Source organism: Elgaria multicarinata, chromosome 1 (assembly GCF_023053635.1).
Source record: "Elgaria multicarinata webbii isolate HBS135686 ecotype San Diego chromosome 1, rElgMul1.1.pri, whole genome shotgun sequence".
Taxonomy (NCBI): domain Eukaryota; kingdom Metazoa; phylum Chordata; class Lepidosauria; order Squamata; family Anguidae; genus Elgaria; species Elgaria multicarinata.
Genome location: NC_086171.1, coordinates 57206944 through 57219403, shown reverse-complemented (window position 1 = coordinate 57219403; position 12460 = coordinate 57206944). Strand labels below are relative to the sequence as shown.

General features: G+C 42.8%; 1 protein-coding gene across 1 annotated transcript in view; it reads left to right on the top strand.

Annotated features, from left to right (window-relative positions):
- The first annotated feature begins 414 nt into the window (after window positions 1–414).
- Window positions 415–12460, top strand: part of CREB5 (cAMP responsive element binding protein 5) — a 305685-nt gene continuing 293639 nt past the window's right edge. The window contains exon 1 of the mRNA XM_063128793.1: window positions 415–510. The gene's annotated coding sequence lies outside the window, so the exon portion shown is untranslated. The remainder of the gene's footprint in view (window positions 511–12460) is intronic.

The following is a 12460-nucleotide window of genomic DNA, read 5'->3' as shown; positions in this document are numbered from 1 at the left end:
AACCCGAACGCGTGAATCAACACCGTTTTTCAACTGGGGACGCCGGCCCGGTTCCCTTGGACTGATACTGACACACACACACGGCAGGGCGGGCGGGACGCTCCTCTCTTTCAATCGCTTTCCAGCTGCCTTCCCCCAAACCCATCAAGCAAGGAGATTTTTTCCAAGCTGACTCACCGAACGAATGGCAGCGTCCTGTCATCCCCAGCGCGGCAAGCTGTTGCTTGTGCCGCTCCGGCTCCGCCCGGTCCTCCTCCCTGCGCCGTGGATGGCTGGAAGGGAGGCGGGCGGGGGCGGAGCTCGCCTCGCACACGCCCCTCCCGGCCCCGCCCACCGCTCCGCTCTCTCCCTTGAGCTGGGACCGCAATGATTTAGAAGTTCAGGAATCCCACGTGACGTCACGGAGGGTGATGTAATGCTTCTCTAAATAGAACGTATTGTAACCTTCTCTCAGTCCAACGTGGTTCCTTCACCCAGGCTGCTGGTCGCTTCCCTTCTTACACTTGTTGGGTAAGTCCCTAAAAATACTGAACGGTCTTCTCTCTCCCCCCCGCCCCGCACCTCCCCGTTTTCTTTCCCAAATTCAACTTTTTGCATTGCATTTTAAAACTCGCCTCTCCGGAGCGCCTCTTGAAGTTCTCGCTTGCAGAAGATCCTGGTGTTTTCTTCATTTTTGTCTTGCCTCGACGCGCGCGCGCGCGTGTGAAATTCTCACAGCGGCAGGAGGGCAAAAGGAAAAGCCCAAAGTGAGAGAAAGCGCGGTCGGGACAAAATTAATGAACTGATTGTAAACGCTGTCTTTTCTTTTCTGGTCTTTCTGCTTGGTTTGGCGGATGGGGCTGGGATTTTCCGCGGTTACCTACGAAGTTGATTATTGTTTCGTTGGGACTTTGGCTGGGAAGAACGAACCGGTCTGGGTTCAAGCCGAGCGATCGGGACGAGTCAGTAGCTAGATCGGAAAGTGCGAGCCTCGAAAAGGGAAGATGTGCCAAGATGTGAGGAGGAGAGAGAGAGATTCCTCTGCCGGGTGCAGTGATCCTATGTTGTTAAGTGTTATTAATTGGGATCGGGAGAGGGGACATGAAATGACTGGGGTGTGGAGTGTGAAAAGATGCAACCCGCTGAGATCTTTAAACGCAGGAGGAGGTGGGGGGGCAGCCTTAGCGATGAGTTTCCAACAAGGCATGAGGAAAAGAGTGTGTGAAAGTTGGGAAGCTGCCTTGACGTTAAGCAAAGAGGTGGCGAAGAAAGTCACCCCTGTGCTGTCAAGGGGACTCCGTGCCTGGCTTGAAGTCCTCCTCCCTCACCCCGCGGGGTGCTTCCCAAACACTTCGGGGTCTTCTGCGACATAAGGAAGTCCTGCCTGAGACTCCCCAAACTTTAACCATTATGATTGCTCCGATGTTGAGACGCTCTGTATATTCTCAGGAACACCCTCTGTCTCTCCTTGCGCATCTCCTCACATGCTTCCTGGCAATTTTTTTTTAAAAAAATCCATCAGGTCCCAAGTGGAGGAAATCAACTCCGGACCTGCTTTTCCAATCGTCCCTTTCCCTGGACTCCTTCTGCTGCAATCTCCGCTTGTCCGCAGGGAAGCGAATAGGTAAATCCCCTTGCCAAGAAGTTGCCACCTTGATGTTGGAGCTATTCCTGCGGAGGATCGGCTAGAGAGATACAGCCCAGGTTCGCCTCTCCACCCCCTCCCAACCCCCGCGCCTATTAACCGGCGTAACATCGTTCTTGGGGGATGGAATGACAGCGCTCTGACGCCCCCGCCCCACGCCGCCCCACGCGCCTTGAAATCTCTCTCTAGCTGCTGCCTTTCCTCGCCTCGTTCTCTCGCTGCCGGCTGGCTTCAGATCCCCAGCGAAAACTTTTGAACTCCGCGTGGGGAATCCAGAGTGAATAATGAGCGATCGGGAGAGAAGTTTCTTCTTCGTTCATAATATTTGCCTGGCAAACTCTACCCCTCTCCAAAAAAAAAAAAAAAAAAGTCATCAGTTTTCTCACTCTCTCCCCCACCCCTCAACACCAATCCATCTCCAATCCCCTCCTGGTCCCTCTGTTGTTTTAACAGCTCGGGATCCGAGGTATGTATGTATATATTTGGTTGTTAGGTGGTTGCATCGCTATGTTGCCCCCCCTCCCGTGTCGCCCCCGCCCTATCTGACATTATCTTTGGGAGTCAGAGCCTGGATTGTGGGCCATTACGTCATTCTGCAGCCCAGTAAACGTGTGATTAAGAGACTCCGATATCGGGGCTGCTTGAGAGGGACTGGAGTGGGGGCGGGGGTAGAAATGCTGATAAAGCGTTCTACCTGGCTTCAAATCTGCATCTCAGTCCCCGCTCCGTCCCCCCGCTCCTTTACATCCCCATCGGGATAGCTCCATTACAGACCCCCCCCCCTTTTCCCGCTTACCCTCACGCGCGCGCGCCTGCCTGGCTCCGGCCTGGGCTAAGTTTTGCCCTTTTAGAACACGAAGAAGAGCGCGAAGGAAAATTGGTGCGAACTTCGCTCCAACTTGCCTTCTGCGCGATTGATTCCCGGCCATGCTGAGCGCTCGTCAGGATCCAGGGTTTCTAGTGAATCTTCGCAGCAGCAAAGGCAGAAGGAGATGCATTTCCCCCACTCCCCACTCCCACCCGTTAAAAATCGTTCGCATGTCCCTTTAAATTCCCACAGCCTGGCAGGACATGGGATGGATATATGTTTCTGACATATATCCATCCCATATAGCAGATCCCAGTTCCGAAGAGGGCAAACGCAGGGAGAGTTTTGTAGGGATGTCTTGGGGATGAAAACTGCTCGAAAAAAGCTTGGGGCCCTTACATTCCCTCCCCAAATGATTGTAAACCGGCCGGCGCTTCCAATTACAGCTTTGCCACTGAACGCATTTCACTTGGCAGTAACTGGTACAACCTGAGAGAAAAGGGGATTGGGATAAGTATCCCAAAGTCTGGTACATCAACCAACTCCCAAGAAAACCTTTTTGTAACAAGGAACTGTCATGGAGAAAAAGTCTTATCAACTAGGCTCTTTGGCAGTTTGAATGAGACTCTGTGTGTGTGTGTGTGTAGATAGAGAAACATACATGAATTGTACCTAGACACACAAAATGTGTGTATCTATATAATTTCAGTTCAGGTTCTTTTGGAGTTAAAGGGCAACGACAGTTAATGAGAGGCTATGGCAGTGTTTGGAGGTGGGGTGGGGGGCGAAATTTGCTGAAGTTTTAAAAGCTGTCTTTGGCGTCTGTTACTTTTATGCTTCAGATTAAAATTTGAGCAGGAACTTAAAACAGCTAAAAGAGGGGGCGGGGTGGGTGGGGGCGACTGAGGGAGAAACTCAACTCCTTCTTTGGGCCTTTTTTATCCCTGTGCAGGTTGCAAAGCCCCAGAGAAAAGTGTGATTAATGATCAGCGATAAGTGATTAGTGGTTTTATTCAAACTGTTACCTCTGACCAGTAGCACACATCAGAGGATTAAGAGACTCTTTTAGATAAATGCTCATTAGTAGAAGGGGGAAATCAAAGATAATAGGCAGGCATGGAGGGACAACTTTCTAGGAAAATCATTCCTGTCTTTGGAATAATAAGCTCTGTTCACAGAAAGGCACTTTAATTTAAAAGTTGCTTTTATCTTGTAAATCAAAGTTCGATGCAGAAGTCCACTGGGCTATTATAACCTAGATTTTCCCATATCCACAAGACATAGATTATCCTAGTTGTGATATTTCTTTTTCATTTAAAGGAGCAATTGGGATCTTAAAAGAAACTGAACATTCCCAGGTCCAAGTATCTCCACTTGCTGTCAGTTAACTACATGGTGCAGTACAGTTCTGGAGATGTATAGTTCTGGACTATGAATGAACCATGTATGAACTGCATGTAGCAGCTTGCTAGATATTCTTCAGAGTTTACAACAAAGTTGATTCTGTCTAGGCAGCTCTATGAATTTTAGTCACATTTTCCATGTGAGTTAAACGCTACTGGAAAAAACTAATCTCACTGGTTAAAGAAATAGAAGGGGTAAGGGACCAGGTGGTAGGTGGCAAGAACTACAACCTGAGCCCTTGATTAAACTAGTGTATTGTAATAAAGTATCTACTTTCAAGTGGTTTATTAAGCAGTAAAGATGAACAGTTTTACATTTAAACTCATAGAATCATACAGGTTCTCTGTTCTATTTATTCTGTTTGGAAAGAAATGCAGTTACTAGGAAAAAAGCTGTCGAGGGTTGAATGCAGCAACTTCACTTTGAAAATTGTATTTTTCCAATTATTTTCTGCTCTTTTCCTATGTTATCTATGTTACCTGTATTATTTTACATACATGTATTGTAGGAAACTACTACATATTACTTTGCAACTTTCTTGTGATATTGGTGCCATTGTCCCATTTATAGATCTATTTGCACTGGAATGAAAGAGCTCAAGTAATAAATTTGATTATATAAAGTGGGAAGGACGTTGTCTGTTATAAGGTAACTTTGTTACAAATGCTCAAGTTTGAATTTCCTTAAAAAGAGAGATGTCAGGTCAAGAGTAATACATTTGACTGAGTTATTTAGGATAGCAATACAGATTTTCTGGGAATAATACATCTGGACTTACACTTATAACATGTTCTTTGTGAGATGCCCATCACATATCATTGACACAACAAACTATATGAACACAGCAAATGCTGGTGTTGCCTAGTTTGTAGTTTTAACTTGGAATGGGATTGGAGTTGGGGAAAGAGGGATGAAAAATGTAAGCATTGTAAAAAAAAAAATAAAAAAAAAGAAATGTGCCATAATGTGGACCATCTAAATTTCACTATGATTCTTGGGAAGACACTGCATATCTATGTTTGAATGTTGTGTAGTATTTAGTGTGTGGGGCTTTTTAAAATTAGGAATCTAGAAAATTCCCCTCCTCTCCCTCTAACCTTTTGAGACTGGTTCATGCCTTGCAAAGGGAACTTTTATAGCATTGCATCTAAGCCAATATTCCTCCACGGAAATCACTCCTATATAGAAAACAGTGTACATCCTATGTATGCTTATCTTTTTGTGAGAATTTCATGTTCTGAAAAACATACTAGTGTGATCATCTGATGTAACCACCTGTATGATTACTATAGAAGTGTGTTATGCATTTGATTTTGTAATGTTTGAAATGGCTCTCAGCATTCTTCATACAAGGCCTCTTCATGGGTATTGGAGCGTACTTTCAAAATGTTTTTGGTCTACAAATGTGTTCAATGGCAAATATACAGTTGTCACTGCATAATGTATGAAGTGGCCAGCCTTAGTTGGAAAGAGCTGACTTCGATAGTAAACCATTATAGTTGAGGCAATTTTACCTTGTTTTTTAAAATAAAATAGAATTTCAAGAATTCAGACTCTGATGTGTCTGGTTAAGCACTTGAAGGATGTTGTGTAGGCCTCTGAACTTAACAACCGACCTTTGCAGTGATCTGTCTTAAAATAAAAGCCTAGTCCAGGTTCATATGAAATCTCATACTATCATCGGGTTCCCCAGTGGAAGATCAAATTTGTCCTGAGCTATATTTCACTATTTTAAAGTTTCATTGACGTTTCTATTCCTTTGCCAAAGCGTTTTAATTCACAATGGTTACATCTGTTTAGTTCAGTTGACATAATTATCTTCAATGAAGGAGAGTACAATTTGGTTCTAATTGGAGGGGTGTTTTTTGTAGCTCTGTCTACATGTCTAACTAAATAAAACAGCATCTCAGCAGGAAAAAGGTTTAAAATCTGCGTTAAAGCCAGGATTCTGCCGGTTCTTGAATTTTTTCCACACCAAGTATTACCATATTTGTGTTTTTGCTGAAAGATCTTATGCTGCATTTTGTTTTGGGATTGCACTGACTTTCTCATATGGTGTTTTTTGTTTTTATTTTAATAAAGAAGTCGCTAACTAGTTTTCATAATTACAATACAACTGTTTGCTAGTTCAGATCCAACTTGATTAGCTAAGCTCTAGTTATCCATACATGGATTTGTGGGTATGGAATGTACTCCCCCAGTTAGTAAGAGCTATAGTTCTGAGCTGCAATTCTGCACCAAGTTAGGTGGCTTAAATTCCACTGAAGTCAATTCAGCAGTGTGCAGGATTGTAGCTCTGGAATTCCAGATGTAGAACTTTTCTGAAGGCTGCAATTCATGGACAGTGCAGTGCATGTCACATAGCCGCTTCTGGAGCTACTTTGGGAAGTGCGGAAAAAAAAGTTAAATAAATAAAATAACCAGCATTTTTTCCCTCTCTCTAGTAGTCATTTATTTGTACTTTGAAACCTTAATCATTATGTTGACTCAGTTTTGTGAAATGCAAAAAGTAAAAGTAGGTGTGAAATTATGTATGACACATAACTTTAGGGCACTCTATAGTACTGTATTAAAAGATAGAATCAGATGGCAAACACGCATTCTTAGCTTTTAATGCTTGTACCTTGGTGTTACTGTCTAATTTGGAAATAGATCCAGTTGATTGTTTCAAGATAAATAATATGCGTATGGTTACTGCCTTTGCTCACCTACCCTGAGCATTTTTACATTAATTTGAACAGAACTGACTTCCAGATCATGCATTTAGAATAAGGGTGCTAGTCATTAGTGTACTGTTTTATGGGTACAAAACTGAGTTATTAGTTTAATGAGTTATTAGTTTGTTAAGAGGTTATATTCTGGTCTAATATGTGTATTGGCTATGTTAAAAGAATTAGAAAATGCTTCTATAAAGAAATAATTCTTTTTAAATCCTGAGAGAAATTCCATTGGCTCACAGATAAGGTATGTTTCACAACAGACAACCTTTTAATTTTCATAATAGTAATGAAATGTACCCAGCTGACACAAAATTACTACATGATGTTGCTACATCTTTTTGTAATTGTTCATATTTATTCATTTTATATTTTTTTATGGCTGATGAGATTAATTTCTAAACTCTTTATGCCCATTATCCACATTCCTTAATAACAACTAACACTGTGTTGAGTTTTAATAGTTACAGTTATTACCAAGATATTTTTAAGCCTGACATAGCACGCCTGGCATTTTCATTGATGTTTATTTCGTCCACTAGAATACCTATATCCCCGCTATTTTGTTCTAAGGGATCCACAGACTTCTAAAAGGATTGTAATCCAAATTTAAACAACTAATTAAACTTCAAGTAAAACAATTACCTCTTAGTCAACCAACTGTTAATGGATCAATTACGCAGCAGTAAGACCTTCCCTGGAAAAAACAAACAAACCAACAGAAGAAATCCAGCAGAACCACTATGGAAAGAGAAGGCCTGAATGCCTTCTGAAAAAGTATTGGTTTTAACGTAGTTGAAAAGCCAGTAGAAGGGCAGACCAAACTTTCCCTGAATTTCAAACCTTTGATGAAGTGGCTAGGAATGGATCAGAAATTTGTTCGATCTCAATTTTATATGAATGTAACCAATTTGCACTTCCCAAAGCTATATGCAAACTGGAACACACCACCACACTGAAATCTACCCATTTCAGAATGTTGCAATGAAAGTTGTAACTAAAAAAAAAAAAAAAAAGTGCGCACAAATGCATATATTAAGGATAAGTATGTGTATATATTAAAGTAAAGTATGTCCCCAAATGCTTTATACTAGGGAAAATGCTTGCAAAAAAGTGCATATAAAAATGTGCGTATTAGACAAAATGCACACAATGTGTACAGAAATTTGTGGAGACTCTTTTGGCTGAATTTGCAAACTGATGTGGATTGAAAAACATTTGCAGACAGGAGAATGAGAACAAAACCAAAATTAACAGATTTGCCCATCCGTAGCCATGGCTGCAAAGCCTTATGCTGGGCAACACCCTCCCTCCGACAGTTTGAACAGCAGGGGAACCTGGTGGAACAAGGTGTCCAAGATTCTGAGGAAGATCTTAATATGGGGGAAAGTGGTCCTTTTGGCTTCCTAGGTGGTAAAGAAAGACCCTGGCAAGTTACTGCCAGTCATCACAGGCAATAATAAGTTAGATAAAGTTTCATATGTTCATATGACTTGATAAAGTTTCATATGTTCATATGTCTGGCTGTATGAAGCTTTAAAGGTCAGCACAAGCACTCTGAATTGGGCCTAAAAGCCAACTAGGAGCAAATGGAAATAGGAATCATATGTTTTCTGTGATCTGCTTCAGACAACAATCTATTTTGAACCGGTTGTTTTCTGAGAGCTCTTCAAAAATAGCCCTATGTTCTCTTAGGCTGAAGTCCTATACCACTTGTCCTGAAGTAAGCCCCATTGAATTCAATGGGGCTTACTTCTGAGTAGACATGTATATTTATTTATTTATTTATTACATTTTTATATCGCCCAATAGCCAAAGCTCTTTTAATTGTTACTTAATTAACGTTGGCATTCTGATTTGAATGTGAATATTTGGTTTTCCCAGGGTAACTCAAGCAAAACATTTAGATAGATGGGAGGTGGTTGTGCCTAATCCAAGTGTTCTAAAATGGCTTACTATAATCATGAAGAGATTTTCTAAGACTTCTCTCTGTGGATTTTTAGATTTTCAAATTAAAATGTTTAAAGCTTACTGCAATTTCCTGAGTTTATGAGACCTTATGCTTTAATTTTTGTTTTCTTCCTCTGCTTTGAAACTCAAAGAAGCCCAAAGTAATTTTAAATAAATATTCTGGGTTGTTACTCTTAGCAGTGTTTGATTAATGTTCGCATAACATAGTGCTTCCAGTCCTGATGCCTCTATGGTACCTCTGTTATCAGAGGCAGTAAGCCTATACACCAGTTGCTGGGGAACATGGGCAGGAAGACGCTGTTGTGCTCGTGTCCTGCTTGTGGGTTCCCTGTTGACAGTCGGTTGGCCACTGCATGAACAGAATGCTGGACTAGATGGACCCTTGGTCTGATCCAGCACAGGTCTTCTTTTGTTCTTAGTTCTTGGGATCTTCTTGCATTGTGTCATCGTTCTAATCTAGGACCATAGCCCAAAAGATTTCTCAGTTCGTGCTATGTACCCAATAAGCTTTGAGGTTTGTGTTTTTTCAGATATCATCCTCCCACACCCACACCCACACCTGGTATTAAAATCACATGTTGCCACTGACTAAGCAGCTGCATTGTCCCAGTTAGTTTCCAGGCACAATTCTAAGTGGATTTACTGTCAAAGTCCTATAGGGCTTGAAAGAGAGGAACCTGAAGATTCGTCCTCGACTTGCAGTGTCATCACACCGGGGGGGGGGATTGTGTTTCCTTACCATTGCATCTCCGCCTGCACGTTTGTTCCTCATTACTTCCTCTTTTGAAAGAGGAAGTAAACAACTTGCATGTGGCCCATTCAGTGGGCCGTTTTGATCGCGCTGCTTCTCCTGCACACAGCAGGAGATAGTGGCGACTTCCTTGTTTAAAAATGTATCAGACTTCCTGAGGGTTTTTTTGTCACACAAAGAAGGCTAAAAGGGGCAGGAGGTGCACAAGAGGCAGACAACATTGTGAGAGGGACCTGCAAAAATCCGTGAGTGCCCAGTAACGAGCATGCAATAAAACACTTGTCTGATGGAGCTCTCTGGGCAGTGCTAGATGGGGCAATATCCCGGTGATTGTATTTTGTAATTGTGTTTTTAGACTGTTGGTTGTTTTATTATGCTTTTCATGGTTTAAATTTTTGTGAACCGCCCAGAGAGCTTCAGCTATTGGGCGGTATAAAAATGAAATAAATAAATAAATAAATAAATCATTTAACTGCAAGATTATGACTGAAGAAGGGATTAATAGTAGTAGTTAGTCAGTGGTAGTTAGTCAGGATTAATTAATACAGAATACATGAGTGTGAGCGTGCCTACATTGTCTGAGAGTAAGAAGACTGCCAAAATTGTTACCTTAACTTTGATTATTCCATTCAATTGACATTGAATACAAGTGGTCAATGTCTACTCATATTCAGTGTATGTTTACCCTATAGTGTCACTATACTGCTATGAAAAGCCAGTAGCACTTTCCTAAGAGATGCTTTAGAAATAGAGTGACCACATGAAAAGGAGGACAGGGCTCCTATATCTTTACAGAGAGGGGAATTTCAGCAGATGTCATTGGTATGTATGCAGCACCTGGTGAAATCCCCTCTTCATCAGGAGCTGTACTAGAGTGATCAGATACAAAAGAGGACAGGGTTCCTGCAGCTTTAACTGCTGTGATGAAGAGGGAATTCCACCAGGTGCTCCATATATACAAATGACACCTTCTGAAATTCCCTTTTCTATACAATAGTTAAAGATACAGAAGCCTTGTCCTCCTTTTCATATGGTACAATGATCCAAGGCATTATTTGTTAATTGCATTTGTTACTGTTTGCTTTGAATATCCCTTAAAATTGTTTTTTATGTAAACATTGATTTTCTAGAAATGATCAGTATTAGTATGAAGAATATTAAATACTCTTATTCAGACAATTGTTATTTTCTCCCATAGCCATGCCACAAGGTATTCTGAACTCCTCACTTTGTTGCTAATTCGCACAAGGTCTTCTAAAGCTAAAAACTAGCTGCCAACATTGCAGCTAAGTTGTGGATTTCAAGCCATTTATTCATGCCACAAAGTTTTTATTGCACTTTATGTAGCTGTATTTTAAACAATGAGCATGATCTAGACAAAGATAAGCACCTTTTAAATGCCACTGGTTTCAATGGAAGAGTTAAGTAACATGCTTAGCTTTGTCTGAGTGGTTCCCAGTGATGTTTGTTTAAATGGTGGTGTCCATATACTTGAAGAAACAATGTGTGCTGCAATTATCACAGCTTCAAATTGTTCTGTTTTGAGTTGGTCCCATTCCACAGAGAGATATCGGTATATCTAACCTGAAGCAGAGATCTTTAACATTTCTTCCATTGTTCACACAGGCCAGGATCCAAAGAACTATGAGCATCTCTACATTAAGGGAATTCATGTTGTTTACCAGGGCAGTTGTGCTTCCTGGTTCTTTGGCATGATTGACATGGACTGTATTACACAGGGGGAGAAGGATGACAAGCGGGAAGATGCTGCTGTTTCCCAGGGCTCCTTTAAACAGCAGACATGTTTTGAGGAAGTGCCTGCAACACTCTGCACACTTATTTGGGAATAGGCCCCATTGAACATAATGGGACTTACTTCTGAGTAGACACATGGAGAACTACTAACGCAGACTAAGGGCCTTGCTAGACCCTGCCGGATAAGCCAGCAGGGAGGCGGGGCGATGGCGCGCTAACTTTAGCGCGAGCCGCCCCGCCTCCTACACGGCTGACGCGCAGGGACTGCAGAAGCCCTGCAGCGTCGGCCATTTTTTTTTTGTTGTTAAAGGGGCCACGTGCGCCCCAAAGACTCCTGAGAAGGTAAGCGTTTTTTTTTAACCCCCCCATCCGCTCCTGATCCCTTCCCATGCCTCCTGCCCACTCTTTCCCCTCCCTCCCTCCCCGTCTCCCGTGCCAGCCTCCGCCCTCCTCCGCCGTCTCCCGTGCCAGCCTCCGCCCTCCTCCGCCATCTCCCGTGCCAGCCTTCGCCCTCCTCCGCTGTCTCCCATGCCAGCCTCCGCCATCTCCCTCTCCTGCCAGTCCGGCCTTCCCCCCCATGTCCCCCCCGGGATCTCCCCCCTGGCCCGATGGGCACAGCGCTCAGCGCTGTGCCCAGTCCATGGCTTTTCCCGGCTACTCACGAGTAAGCAAGTAGCCGCAAAAAGCCATGGCCCTTGGTAGACGTTCCGCAGCCCCGGCCTCAGGCCGGGGCTGCGGAAAAGGTGCGCCATAAGCGACTTCGCTTATGGCGCGTTAGGGGAGGCTTGGGTGCGGCCTGGGGCTGGATTCCCCTGTGCGTCATCTGGACGCACAGCAGGGAAACCGGGCCTCAAAGCGCGCTAACGCCTCGTCTAGCAAGGCCCTAACAGAAAGAAGAAAAATTAAAAAAGATTCACAAATACAACCCTAACCTAGCAAAACAAAGGGCCTCCCTTACATGGGAGTAAGCCAGATCTGCCTCCCTTTGTTGAACGGAGGCATTTTACCCTCTTCTCCCTTCAAATTTTATAGGGCAATGTCAGTTTTACACACTGCCGATTTCATGCTTTTAGGGGTTTATTCAAACTTATCTCTGATTTAAAACAAAAAACAAAATGGAGGAGACGACTACACACACCACGGGAGACATCCTGTTTGTTTACAGTGTCATGTAATCCACCCAGAAACTTCCATGAGTGGCAAATCACAAGTGTGCTATAAATAGCTTGTTTAGAGAAGCCATATGAAACCAGGGACCAAACTGGATGAGATACCAGAAACTCAATTAGTAATTGCATGAATTGCGTATTTTTTTTGTAAACTGCCCAGAGATCTTCGGCTATAGGGCAGTATAAAAATATAATTAATGATGATCATGATCATTATGATGAATGGCTTTTTAAAAAGTAGATAGCAGATAGGTGGAATAA